A 14,589-nucleotide genomic window follows, 5' to 3' on the forward strand; every position below is an offset into this window, starting at 1 on the left:
ACAAAATCACACAGCCTCTAGAACAAACCACTTTTTCTCTGACCCTAAACCCATGCAGATATTCACAGTTGAATGAAAGAATTTTAACCAAAGCTTACTCAATTTCATGACAAGCAAAGTTTTTAAAACACCAATCTGCAAGAAGCCCCAGCCACCTAATGGGTAAGGCATTGGCTCCTAAAAAATGGCTCTTCACTTCATATTACAAAGTAAAAATGCAATGGAATTGTATCAACATTCAGCTAAAAGTTTGCATATGCATCTTCCTTTGCATTAAAGGTGAAATAACACTGGTGTGACTTTTATAGTAAGATGGCTGTCCCGTTACCACCTGCAGAGCATTATTCACTCACTTCTGGGTTTTGTAATTAACTAACCACTTGGATAAGACTTGTAGAAAGAGTCAGCAGATGTGTAAGACAAAGTTATCAAGTTCAACAATTAAAAAGGAAACTTTGATTACAAATGTCAGGAATAATCGATGGCATTCTATGTCTCACCACTATTAGTAAAAACCCTGTGAGATCAAGACAAGAGACCTAAACCAAGGCAATAAGATTAGCCAAAACCAGTCTTGATGACTGTTCATCTTTATTTCTCTTGGTAACTATTACTCAGGTATTTATTTTTTACATTCTCATACATTGCTTTTTAAACCCTTCAAATTATTTCATGTCTGTAAGTCTTATGTTCTGAACTAAAATGTAACTTGATAATAGAATATCATCTTGTCTCAGTACCCATCAGAGTTCCCTGTTAAACACCCAATAACAGATGCGAGGATGTGTGGAGCTCCAACGATGTTTGCCTCTTTTGCCTACTTGCATGTGCAATTTCAGCGTATTCTGAACACCTGTAGTATGCCAGACACTGTCAACCTGTCTCCAGATCATCTTCTTCCAATCCGTGATCAAAGTGTCCAGTGTGTCTGTCTGACTTTGTCATTGCCTTGCTTAAAACACTCCTATGTATTTCTGATCTTTAAATGTAATATTAGCTATCATCATTATTATAATAATAATATTTAATCAAAGAGCATCACAATTGCATGTGAATCTACACTTATCTCAATAAAATTTCAGTTAGGAAAAAAAGCATCATGCACCAATAGAAAAAAGATAGGTTTATCAATAAATGGTATAGGAAAAATTAGATCGTTAAGGAACCCAACATACATCAAATAAATTCAGATGGATTAAAAAGGTAAAATGTGAGAAATCAGAAGGATGTGTATCTGAGCTGTGGAGGCTATGAGTTGTCTATCCTGTGGAAGGAGATGTGACTGAGCTAGAGGATGGCAAAGCACACAGTCAGTGGAAGAAATCACAAAAGAAATGAATTTTAGATTTGTCTTTAGATAAATTAACAGTTTATTTCACAAAAAGGCATTGTAGGCAACGTTAACAGGCAAATCGGATAACATTTACAAATATGACAAAGAATTTATTCCTAAAGATATTAAGATATAAGAAGTCTTATAAATCAGTAAAATAGACTAATTTCCAATTGAAAAATTACAAGTAAAATTCCACATAATCTAAAAAATGCTCAGCCTCATCTATAATTTTTAAATTGCAAATTAAAGCAATACATCACTTTTAAGGTATTAAACTGGCAGAGACTTCAGCAATTATAAGTAGTGATGTGCTCATAAATGTTTAACAACCGCCTCTGGTGGGGGTGGGGGGTTGTTTTGTAACTTTGCCAATTTCTGTAGTGTAAATACTTCTCACCGTGGTGATTTCAAACTATGAACATGACATCACTGAATACAGCAGAGTTGATAGATGGGCATTTGCCTCTTATAAGCTGTTACTATCTGGCTCCAGCACATTCCCAATTCACAGTCAGTGCTGTCAAGGGTACATCAGAATGGACATGGCTGTATACTTCTGGTATCAGGATTCTGGGAGCATGGTCCATGTTATGCATCATTCACTTCCTCAGCCCCTCACCTGCACACCATGTCATCATACGTTTTCATCTTTGCCAGCCTGAGAGATGAGAAATGATGTGTCAGTAGGATAAGTTGCATTTCTCTCTTTATGAGTGAAGTTGAGCATCTTCCCACATGTTTAAGAGGCATTTGTATTTTCCTTTCTCATCTTATCATTGCCCATTTTGCTAACATTCTGATTTCTAGAAACTTTTCAGAAAATTACAGACATTTGCCCATTATTTATGATATGAATTGCAAGTATTGTTTTCCTAGTTAGTAATCTCTTTTAACTTTCTTTGTGATTTTTTACATGCATAATTTTATTTCTTTGTGGTCAAGTTTATCAACCTTTTTCTTTTTATGGCTTCTGAGTTTTGTGTTACACTCAGAAGAATGTTATTAACTCTGAAACTATAAAAAAAAATATTCTCCATGGTGTCTTCTAGAGTTCTATTGTTACTCATGTTAAATTACAATCCTTAATACTTCTGAAATTTATTCTGGTGTCAGGTATAACATATCAATGTAGTTTCTTTTTTTTCCAGATGGCTAACAAATTATCCCAACATTTATAGAATAATTCATCTTTTCCTCATTAAAGTATCACCTTTATTACATAATAAATTCTTGGTTTTAGAGGGATCTGTTTTTTCTTTTGCCTTTTATTTTGTTCCATGAATGTGTATCTTTATATACAGAACACTATTCTATGTATTTATATATATACACACTGTTGTAACCTATTATATAATTACAGAATACATATTTTTATTATGTAATATGCAATAGTATAATTATATAATGTAGAATAACTATTGTATATCTACATTTTATTATCTGGCAGGGTCCAGTCTCTCCTCTTTACTCAGCTTTTCCCCCAATTGTCCTAGGTCTTTGTCTTTGCTCATTTTTCCTTAGGAACTTTAAAATCAGCTTGTTCAGGGCCGGGCGCAGTGGCTCACGCCTGCAATCCCAGCACTTTGGTAGGCTGAGGCGGGCAGATCACGAGGTCAGGAGATCGAGACCATCCTAACATGGTGAAACCCCGTCTCTACTAAAAATACAAAAAATTAGCCGGGCGTGGTGGCGGGCACCTGTAGTCCCAGCTACTCGGGAAGCTGAGGCAGGAGAATGGCGTGAACCCGGGAGGCAGAGCTTGCAGTGAGCCGAGATCGGGCCACTGCACTCCAGCCTGGGCGACAGAGTGAGACTCTGTCTCAAAAAAAAAAAGAAAAAGAAAAAAAAATCAACTTGTTCAGCTGCCCCCTACCCCACCCCACGTTCATACCAGAAAACCCTATGTGTTGGGTTTACTTTGAGCTTTAGATTAAGGTAGGGAGGATTGACATCTGTATGTGGAGTCTTATTATTTAAGAATGTATTTTGCCTTTCCATTTTCTCAGCACTTCTGTTATCTCTCTCCAGAGTTTTAAAGTTTTCTTCATTTAATCTTGCACAGTTCTTAAGTTGATTTCTAGATATTTGATTTGTTGTTGTTGCAATTTTGCACATTATTACTGTTACTAATTTCTATATATTGTCTTTAACTCAGTCACCTTAGTGAGTGAATTCTATGTTTGTGAAGAAATTTTCACAGATTCTTTTCAGTTTACCAAATAAAATTATATCCCCAATAGATAATTTTATCTTTTTTCTAGTTTTTATAACTCTTATCCATTTGTTTTTGTTGTATCTCTAGAACAGTGTTAAATATAATGTTGATAAAAATGACCCAGCAATCCCATTACTGGGTATATACCCAAAGGATTGTAAATCACATATATTTTATAGTATATAGTCTTTATGTATGCTATAAGGACACACGCGCATGTATGTTTATTGCAACATTGTTTACAATAGCAAAGACTTGGACCTAACCCAAATGCCCATCCATGACAGACTGGATAAAGAAAATGTGGCACATATACACCATGGAATACTATGCAGCCATATAAAACAATGAGTTCATGTCCTTTGCAGGGACATGGATGAAGCTGGAAACCATCATCCTCAGCAAACTAACACAGGAACAGAAAACCAAACACCACATGTTCTCAGTCATAAGTGGGAGTTGAACAATGAGAACACATGGACACAGGGAGGGGAACATCACACACTGGGGCCTATCAGGGGATGCGGGGAAAGGGTAGGGAGAGCATTAGGACAAATACCTAATGCATGCGGGGCTTAAAACCTAGATGACGGGTTGATGGGTGCAGCAAACCACCATGACACATGTACACCTATGTAACAAACCTGCATGTTCAGCATATGTATTCCATAACTTAAAGTAAAATTTTTTTTTAAATTGGTTTCTCATAGAAGTCAGATAATTGAAGTAAAAGTTAAATTGCTAATTGCCAAATTTCGTTCATTTCTACTTTTATTCTGCTAGAATATGATGTCTAGGATCCAGATCCTTTGGGATTTCATTTCCGGGAGAATATAAGCAGCATCAGTCTCAACAACTAGTAATAGAAAAGCATAAGGAAAAAGACAAAGACTATATCACATTAACACCCCTCGGCCCCGCATCCACCTGTCACCTACGTGTCCTTTTTGATACCCCACCACTTCCAGAGTGGCTTCATTCCCAGCTGCCTGTGTCTCCAGAGTAAATTCAAGTGTGTCCTTTCTTGAGGTCTCTGGACTGGATATTGTCTTGTGTCCTTTCCCATGGGTGTGGTTTCCCTGGCAGTCAGTTCCTCAGTGACCACATTTAACAAATTGTCATAAATGCAGGCTAGAACCATAATTCACAGTTCTGCAATACAAAGGAAAGAGGAAAAACAACTGGAGGCTTAAAGTCATGTGAGGTACCCGTTTTGCTTTGCTTTAATTATGACAGCAGATGTAAAATTGAATTGCTCCAAGCCTAGATGGTCTTTGGCTAGGGCTCGTTCACCTGTGACACGGAGACTTCACATCTCCCTGACTTCTGTTGAAGCCTTCTTTGGCTTCCTGTTGGCTGCTACAAAAGGACTGGAAAGGTCTTTGAATTGACCCTGAGCTCACTTGACATTGGAAAAGGGAGAAATCTTTGACTAAGACCCTGTTGAGCAATTTTCAGTCCATCCATTCAGCTACAAATGTGGAAGCAAATATGCCAAGATCCTTGCGAAGAATGTTGATGCTTGATTGCACGATGTTTCTCTTTAAAGTTTTGGCCTTGAGAACTTCAAAGTGATGACACTGTACTTCCTGCCATGCCCACTCTTAGCTCTGTGTGGTAAGCAGCGACTTTTTTTTCCCTTTATTTTTGGAAACTAAGTTGGAGGGAGGAAATAAACCCCCTCACTTGAATTGTTTTGGCTTAAGATGTATCTAAGATTTTAACTTTGTTATTTCCAGCTGCTTCCCTCTTTAAATTTAGGTTATTAATTTCATAAATCAGCATATGCCTTTTACCTTTATGTGCAAAGCCCAGGTGTTAAAGCTTGGGTAACTCTTTGATTGGAATGGTGGGTTTCGTGTCTGGCCCATCCCAAATGGGCTCATTGTGCCTCACAATATTCCTTTCCTTCCATAAGTCCTTTGGTCCTTCATCTTTATCAAGGACTCACAGTCTCTCTTGGGTATCCGATAAGAATTTGTACGGTCAGTTTCATACATCTTGCCTTATCCATTTTTGTCCAATATGACTGCTTGTTACTTAAAACTTTTGAATAACATACATATATCTCCTATATACCCTATATACCATGCTCTTGATTTTTTAAAAAGAGTTATTTCCTTCATCTAGTCAGTCTAATCGGCAGTGAAACTCTTTTTATTTTTTCTGTAGAATGTCTCTCAAATGTCCCCATCTTCTCTCCACGGCTGCTGCCAACACCAGTCTTTTTTCAACTTTTTTTTTTTTTGGAACTTTTTTCAACTCTTCCATGCCTCCTAACAGCTCTCCTTAAATTCCAGACACTCTCCATCTCTTTCAGCTTAGCGCTGCCAGATTAGCCTCCCAAAAGAGCACTTCACAGCATATCATTTAATTTATTGCTCAAGAAGCTCGGTGACTTTTGCCCACCGCGATGAATTCTATAGGCCTTTCTCTGGCTTTCAAGGCTTTTAACAATCTGGACCTATCCTGCCAGCCCTGACTTACTGCTTTCCCAAATAAACACTGATCCAAACAAGCTTCTGACATCATCTTTCAGAAAAAGCTCATCCTCATCTCTATTCTTGTCCTTATGCTGATACCCTAAGACCTTGAAAGGCCTTTTTTGTCTTTTTCTTCTTTTTTGAGACAGGATCTCCCTGTGTTACCTCTGTTGGAGTGCAGTGGTTAGGATCTCAGCTCACTGCAGCCTCTACCTCCCAGGTTCAAAACATCCTTTTGCCTCAGCCTCCCAAGTAGCTGGGACTACAAGCACGACCCACCACGACTGACTAATTTTCGTAATTTTGTTGTTGTTGTTGTTGAATGAGGTCTCGATATGTTGCCCAGGCTGGTCTCAAACTCTTAAGCTCAAGTGATCCTCCCATCTGGGGCTCCCAAAGTGCTGGGATTACAGACATGAGTCACCGCACCTGGCCTGAAAGACATTCTTTGTCTTTTCTCTCTCCACCTCCTATCCATCGTTCAAATTCTCATCTGCCATCTCTTGTGATCCCAACCTTTGAGATGCTCTCCTTTTTCTGGAATTCCAGTTGCCCATGTGCTTTACCCCATTTCTTTTTCATGAAGTTACACTATGTTCCAGGTACTATTTAGCACTAGAATCCTCAACTTAATCCTCACAATGATCTTATGAAAAGGTGTGACTGGGATCTTATTTTAGAGTTGAGAATCCTGATGCTCAGAGAGGTTAAGTAGCTTGCCTAGAGTGAAACCGCCTCCCTTAAGTGATAGAACCAGGATGCTTACCCAGGCAGACGGGCTGCAGAAGCCTTGCTCTTCACCACTATGCCGAACTGCTTCTTTTTGTCCTATGTGACGCTCTCATTGATTCCTTAGTCCTTCCCAGCCTGACTTGTCAGCTCTTGAAGGGCAGGTGCCGTCTTCACTGCTTTATTTACATCCAATTGCCTCCATGGAGATTTTCACATAGGAAGGTCTTAGAATTTGCTGCGTGTGGCCAGGGATCCTGTCTTTTTCACCTGTACTTCTTCAGCACCTGGACACACACACAGGGTCTGACACATAATAAGTGCTTAAAGATTATTAGCTCAGTAAATGATTAAATGCATACATATTTGATTGATTCACAGTTTGAAAAATATATGATCACATCAGTGCCTCCTTTGCGTATTTTTCATTCCTATACATTTGCATATCTGTATTTTCTATGCAAGCATCTCTGGTGCCTCTGGGTCACTGCTGTTGATTAAGCTGGACACATCTTTCTAGGCTATAAAATGAATATGTCTTTATCTGTTTGTGCTGCTGTAACAAAATACCTGACACTGGGTAATGTATGAAGAGAAGAAATTTCTTTCTCACAGTTCTGGAGACTGTGAAGTCCAAGATCAAAGTGCCAGCAGGTTCAGTTTTCTGGTGAGGGCTTCTGTCTGCTTCTAAGATGGTTCTTCTGGAGGAGAAGAATGCTGTGTCCTCACACTGAAGAAGGAGGCAGAAGGGAAAGCGAGTTGAACTCCCTCCATCAAACCCTTTTTTTTTTTTTTTTTTTTTTGAGACAGAGTCTCACACTGTCCCCCAGGCTGGAATGCCATGGTGCTATTTTGCCTCACTGCAACCTCTGCATCCTGGGTTCAGGTGATTCTCCTGCCTCAGCCCTCCAAGTAGCTGGGACTACAGGCATGCACCACCACACCTGGCTAATTTTTTTTACTTTTAGTAGAGTCGGGGTTGCTCCATGTTGGCCGGGCTGGTCTTGAACACCTGACCTCAACTGATCCACCCAGCTCGGCCTCCCAAAGTGCTGGGCTACTGGCATGAGCCACCACACCCGACCTGTCAAGCCCTTTTATAAGGCCACCTAGTCCCATTCACAAGGGAAGAGACCCCATGGCCCAATCACCTCTTAAAGGCCCACTTCCTAATACTACCACTTTGGCAACACCTGAGTTCTGGAGCGACCATATTGAAACCATAGTAGGATGCTTCGTTATCCTCAGCAAAATTAATTCTTGCTTGTTCAGTCTTACAGTTTCTACCCAGGGTACAGAGGGTGTCAGAGTACATCACTCCATTACAGCTGATGAAATTAAGCTATACCAGTTTACTCAAACTAATATGTTATTATCAAAAAGAAACACTTCTGTTATGCTTAGGAGCCTTAACAGTGCTTTTAAACTTGAGGTTTATGAGCACTTGCTTTTAGATACTAATCATTACAGGTAAATAAAATGTCGTCATTAGTCCAGCAAATCTTCAGAGTTTAATTTTCAAAAAGGTTTCCTTTTCCTGGGAAAGCTCTTCTAAACGGGGGCAAGATATTATTTGTTTCATTCCCTGTGCCTAAAACTACTTGGGCCTCCCTTTTTAATCCAGTATTGATTTAAATGTTTTTGATAAAAGACACCTCATCTAATTCTCTCTAAATATTATTAGAGAAAGTCAGATTTCTGCAGAGCACAATCTGTATTTGATTTATCTGCAAAGCCATATTGAGCACTAAGAATTTTAAGACTGAGTCAAAATAAATAATTTTACATTACGGCATCAGTTAACACCAAGTTTTCAAAGGGCTTTTCGCTTTAAAAAACTCACAACACCTCATTAAGTCAACCGTCTTCCAAGAATGTGCTATTCGCCAGGATAGCCTTATTAGTCCCTTTTTGCAAGTGACAAAGCTGTGGCAAGAAGCAATTAAACATTTTTACCAGCGGCTCTTGGAATGGAGTCATACTGGGTAGGCCCTTGACCTGTGAGCCGACCATCATTGGCACAGTAGAGAAGGAGGCTAGGAACAAGGCAGGAATGAAAACAATCAGAAGCAAGAAGCCAAATGGAAGAACGGGATTTGTCATCAAGGTCTTTTAACATGGGATCCCATGGAGTTAATAAAAGGAAAAAAAAATCATACCTCAATTAGTCACAATATTTCAAGGCAGAAAAGAAACATAGAGGTTATCTCATCTCAGCCAGTCATTTGGGTTGTTACGGCTGGAGCAGGAGGGTTGGAAACACCACACAGTTAACCCCTGCTGTCATGTTGCCAGCAAAGGCTGAGCCCTATGGGGTGTTTACCAGGAAAAAAGAATTTAGGAAATAAAATGTCAAGAACAAATTTGTGAAGTAGAAGAATGTCTGAAAACAGTGTATGTTAACTTCTGAAACAAAATGATAAAACCCAGAAATGACAGCTGTTTCCTAAACTGTTCCGATCTGTTGTTCACCAATCTACTTCTGAAGACGGCCTAGTGCAACCTCATTCCTGTCCAGAAAACGAGGACGTAGTCTTCAAGGTGACCAAATCACCATAGGAGACCCTATAGCCACCACCCCCACATCACACAGTGTACACATGCATGTGTGCAGACACTCACATGCTAACATCAATGCCAGTGACTGAAATTTGAGTTGTTCTTTTTTAAAAAAAAATTAAACTGTTCTTCCTGGGTTCTTTCCTTTAAATATAAATAGACCTGGTGGGTCTGGCATTTTGTTACCAACATCTTTTCAGTAATCTATCCATCTGCAACTGATTATGTACATCATGTGCATAAATGTTTAGACTACTTATATCCTGATATGGTCAATTCCTTCATTCTTCCTTTCAACAAATGCACAGCACCTAGTCTGTAGCCAGCCCTTTAGCAGATGTTGAGAATGCACTAATGAAAAACACAGATGTGGTTCTAGCCGTCCCAGAGTATATAATCTATCAGGGAAAACAGACATTAAACAAGTAATAGGGAGAGATTCTCAAGCTGTGGGAACAATATGTGCATAGGTCAAGGGTGCCAGGTACTACAAGAATCTCATATGGATGAGAACAGGGGTGTGATATGAAAGCTGGAGAGGTTTCATATCACACACCCAATAGATCGATCATCGAAGGCCTTAAAAAGATATTCTAAATATTTGAAACTTTATGCTAAAGACAATAAAAAGTCCTAGGCATCATGACACGATCGGATTTGCATTTATTTATTTTTAATTAATTTATTTGTTTTTTAGAGACAAGGTCTCATTCTGTCTTGCAAGCTGGAGTGCAGTGGCACAATCATAGCTCACTGCAGCCTCCAACCCCTGGGCTCAAGCAGTCCTCCCACCTCAGCGTCCCAAGTAGCTAGGGCTACAGGTGTGCACTGCCCCAGCTAATGGGGCCTTGCTATGTTTCCCAGGCTGGTCCTGACTCCTGGCCTTAAGCCATCTTCTGGCACTTCCTGCCTTCCTGCCTTGAAAGTGCTGTCTTCCTTCCAGCACTCCCAAAGTGCTGGGATTACAGGCATAAGCCACTGCACTCAGCCAAGATTTTCATTTAGAATCTTATGCAAGGGGAAGATGTTTGGAGTAGAGCAAAATAAATGATTTTGGGTTGGAATAGGATTGTCATAGTACACGAGACCAAAAGGAATGGATAGATTAAGACATGTCTATGTAATAAGATCAACAATTGTCTCATGAGTAATTGACTATGGAGCTAAAGGACGAAGAGGCGTTCAGGATTATTCTAGGTTTCTAGTTGGAGTAAGCTGATGCAAGGTACTCCAAGGTACTTGCAAGCTGATGCAAGTAAGCTGATGCTGAGGGTAGGGAATAAAGGGACAGATGTGCAGGAAAAATAAATTCTGCTTTGGATATGCTGAGTTTCGGGTGTTTGAAGTACATACGAATGAAGACATCCAGCAGGCAGAAAAGTGGGCTGGGCTGAATATGTGGAATTGGAAGTTATCAGTATCCAAAGAGAGGGTAATCAATCTACTAAGATATTCAGTGAAGGTTGAGATCATGTCTGGAACAATGTTGGTGCTCAGTAATTATTTGCTGAAGTTGATGAATTAGAGCCATGGGATGTGTATCAGGGATGACGATAAAAGAGCCCAGAGTCACCCATTTTTTAGCACCAATTGAGGACTTAGAAGCAAAACAACAACAACAAAAACTGAACAAGAGTCCCAGGAAGAGTACAATATAGAGATGTGGTGGTGTCAGAGAATCAGAGGAAAAAAGTTCTGAGAGGTTCATGACTGTCAGAAGCTTCAAGGAACAACATCTAAAATGAGAATAGAAAATGTAACCATTAGATTTCTACTAATCTTGGCAAGAGCAGTTTCCATTTAGTGACAAGGGTAGAAGCAAGATGGATATGCATATGGGGCAAGAAAGATGTGGAAAAAAGTGAAGATAGTGGTGGGGAAGTCTGGTCTGCATTGGCCTGGTGAGGCATGCAGAGGTATGTGTGGGTGGTAAGGATTGTCACGTTCTCTTTCAGGATCACTTAGCAAAGGAAGAGGTAGGTCCTCAGAACCTAAAGGGCAAGGAGATTCCACATCAGTCTTCTTTGAAAAAAATAAATACTTACTGAGCACATACCATATACACAACCCAAAGGGCTCCTTCAAGATGCAGAGGCCAAGATGAAATTGGATGTGCAAGAGATTTATTGGGGGAAATGCCTGTGAAGGGAAAAGGAGGCAGGAAGAGCCATCGGACCCATAGTAGGTCTGATTCCTATAAAGAACAGGGGAAGGACTATTGGGTAAGGAGAGCCTCAGAACACAGTGCAGTTTTAAGAAAGTTTCAGACAGGCCAAGGGGAAGTTGTCAGCCAAGGTCATTCATCAGAGGAGTCCTGTGTGTTGCAGGAATGGGCCTGCCTTAGACAACTTGTCACACTAGTCACTGCCTGATATTAGCCTACAGGAAGCACGGCCTTGGCACAAATGAGGTGATAAAATCAGAACAAAGCAGCTGGGACCATTGGTTACTTACTCTTCCTGCAGTGGGAGAGATTCATGGCTGCCACACATGTAATATCTCATTTAATTTTTATAGCATCCCCCAAGATTGATATTATTATACATGTTTTGCAGATGAGATGCCAAGGATTACAGAGGTTAAGTAACTTGCCTCAGTTCATACTACTAGTAACAGAGCCTGGATTTCAGCTAGTGGTGTGTTAGAGCTGGCACAGACTAATTCTGAGTCAATTTTTAAATTTTTAGGAATTGCGCTAGTCAGTTGACACAAAGCCTGTAGCTTGAAAATGTGGCCATGTAGGAGTATTTACACCATGGAAATCTGCGTATGCTACACATCAGGCCTTTGTTTGCTTGTTTCTCAAAAGATGGTTGTTACGCATCTGCCAGTACACCACTGATTTGAAGCCGGGTCATCTGACACTACAGCCGACTCTCCAACCTCTCTGCTACACACAATTGGCATCATGATTCCCCGGCACATTTCTGATGCAAAAAATTCCTGAAACCACCCTCCTCCTCAGAATCCCTGTGGAGAGCTTGCCAGGCCCTGTGTTTTGCCTTTCCCTGTATTGCCGTCGTCATTATTTTTATGTCTCCCTACCTGGATAGAAAGTTCCTCAAGGACAGAGAGCGCAATCACTTTAAGATCCCTGTCTTTGCAGTGTCATGCATACCGCACTGCTCAGTAAATATTCACGGTTGAAGGTGATGCTGATTGATATACATCGTCACCCTACTGATGATTAGGGATTGGTGACGTCTACAAAATAATACAAAAGATTGTGCTTCATACAGTTGTATCTTCCTGGTCTTCCTGAATCTTACATTTATAATGGCGGACACTATTGGAAAAATGTGTTTTAACCTCAAGATGACCTTTTAAGAGAACTGTAACATCCATTACAGCGCAGGGATCTGGTTGATGTGCTTCCTGCCCACTCCCACCCACAAACCAGGAGATACATTAATTACTTACCTCCCTAGCCACTCTCAGTTTATTGGGAAATTGTTTATCCTCCCAGCTTGCCTAGAAAATGAAATATGCATGCTGCCTGGAAGCAGGGAGGTATGCAGAAGCTTCCAGATCTCTAGGCTCTTCTCTCACTGTGTCTTGGGGCCTGAGAGCTTAGCTCTGCAAAGTACAACCCAGGAGGGGTCAGGATGGACAGGGCGCTGCAGTCTCTGCACCAAGTGGTGTGCCCTACATGGCCCTGAGACTTCAGAAGACTCGGATCTTAGGCTCACTTCAGACTGTGTAATGTGAATAATTAAAAAAAAAAATATTTCCACTGCACATGAATAAGCTGCAGAAGAATTTGTGCCTTGAAGCTTCCTTCCAGATGAAAAAGCAGGTCTCTCATGAAAAGAACGCTTGCCCTCAAGAAAAGCTCTTTAAAATCTTTTGACATGGCAAAATAATCTGTAACTTGCCACTTGTACATCACTTCCAAAAATGTTTCTTCCTTCTTAATTTATTTTAAAAGTTCTGTTTCAGAACCCACTGTGTGACAGGCACGTTTTCCACCATTTGGGAAACATCGGTGAATAGAACGAGAATTCCTACTGCCATGACACTAACATTGCAGTGACATCTCTAGCTCCAAACCTCTTGATCTTCTTCATTGCGTGTTTTCTTCATTGGACGTGTATTCGTTCAGCCAGACAGACATGGGCATCTACTTTGTGCCAAGCTCAGTGGTGAGGGCTAGGGCTTCAAAAACAAGATATGGACTATCCTCTCAAGGAATTGTCTAAGGAGAGAGCCACACACATAACTAGGGTTCTAACATCAGAGCTTTATCTAGGAGCACCACCAGAGGTATGGGGAGCTCATGTCTGTGAGGCTTCCTGGAGGAGGTGTCACCTGAGTTGAATCTTGCAGGATGAGTACAAGGTCCAAACTGAGAGGGTGTAACTTGAAATAGCTTGATACAGAGGAGGAACTAAAGGCAGTGAAGGATGCTGGGGTATAAAGTGTGAGGCAGGAGGTAGCAAGAACTGAAACTTGACATTGAACAGTTAGGCAGAGCCTGCATCATGCGTCAATCACCTGGTTTACTCCATTTGTTTAAAAAACAGGCTGGGTGTGGTGGCTCGTGCCTGTTAAGTCCAGCACTTTGGGAGTTCAAGGCAGGTGAATCACTTGAGGTCAGGAGTTTGAGACTAACCTGGCTAACATGGCAAAACCCTGTCTCTACTAAAAATACAAAAATTAGCCCAGCATGGTGGCGTGTGCCTGTAGTCCCAGCTACTCAGGAGGCTGAGGCACAAGAATTGCTTGAACTGGGGAGGTGGAGGTTGCAGTTAGCCCAGATCACATTACTGGACTCCAGCCTGGGTGAGAGAGAAAGACCCTGTCTCAAAAAAAAAAAAAGCAAAAAGCAACAATAGCAACACCTGTAACCACAATCATCTTTCTTTCTTCTGGTGTTCTACGAAAGATAGGCAGGAAGACAGATGAGGATGTTTCCCTGGTCTCTAACCTGAAGCTGTAGATGCTTACAACATGTAATACTGTCCCACACTCCCCACCTCTTCCCAACCACATGCCAGTCCACTCCACTTCATCATTTCCAAGTACACCCTTCAAAGTAGACTTCGCCTTTTCCCAAGGATGCAGTTCCTTCTCTCCTCCTCCTCCTTGCCCTCTGCTCCTGTTAATTCACTGACCCACTGGGCAGCAACTCCAAGTCTGTCACTCTCTCCCACCCTTATTCCAATGCTCCTGTCCCAACAAGGAGTGACCCAAGCAATGAGCTTTACAGCCAGCATCTGCTCCTTCTGGAATGGCCCTTCTCATAAACCTCATCAGTCCTTCCTCAG

The 14,589-nt window shown here is 40.9% G+C and overlaps 1 protein-coding gene across 5 annotated transcripts in view; it reads left to right on the plus strand.

The window, feature by feature from the left end:
• UST (uronyl 2-sulfotransferase) overlaps positions 1-14,589 on the plus strand; it is a 317,208-nt gene that overhangs the window by 215,802 nt on the left and 86,817 nt on the right. The window lies entirely within an intron of this gene.

The sequence above is a fragment of the Macaca fascicularis genome, chromosome 4 (assembly GCF_037993035.2).
Source record: "Macaca fascicularis isolate 582-1 chromosome 4, T2T-MFA8v1.1".
In the NCBI taxonomy this organism is placed as follows: Eukaryota; Metazoa; Chordata; class Mammalia; order Primates; family Cercopithecidae; genus Macaca; species Macaca fascicularis.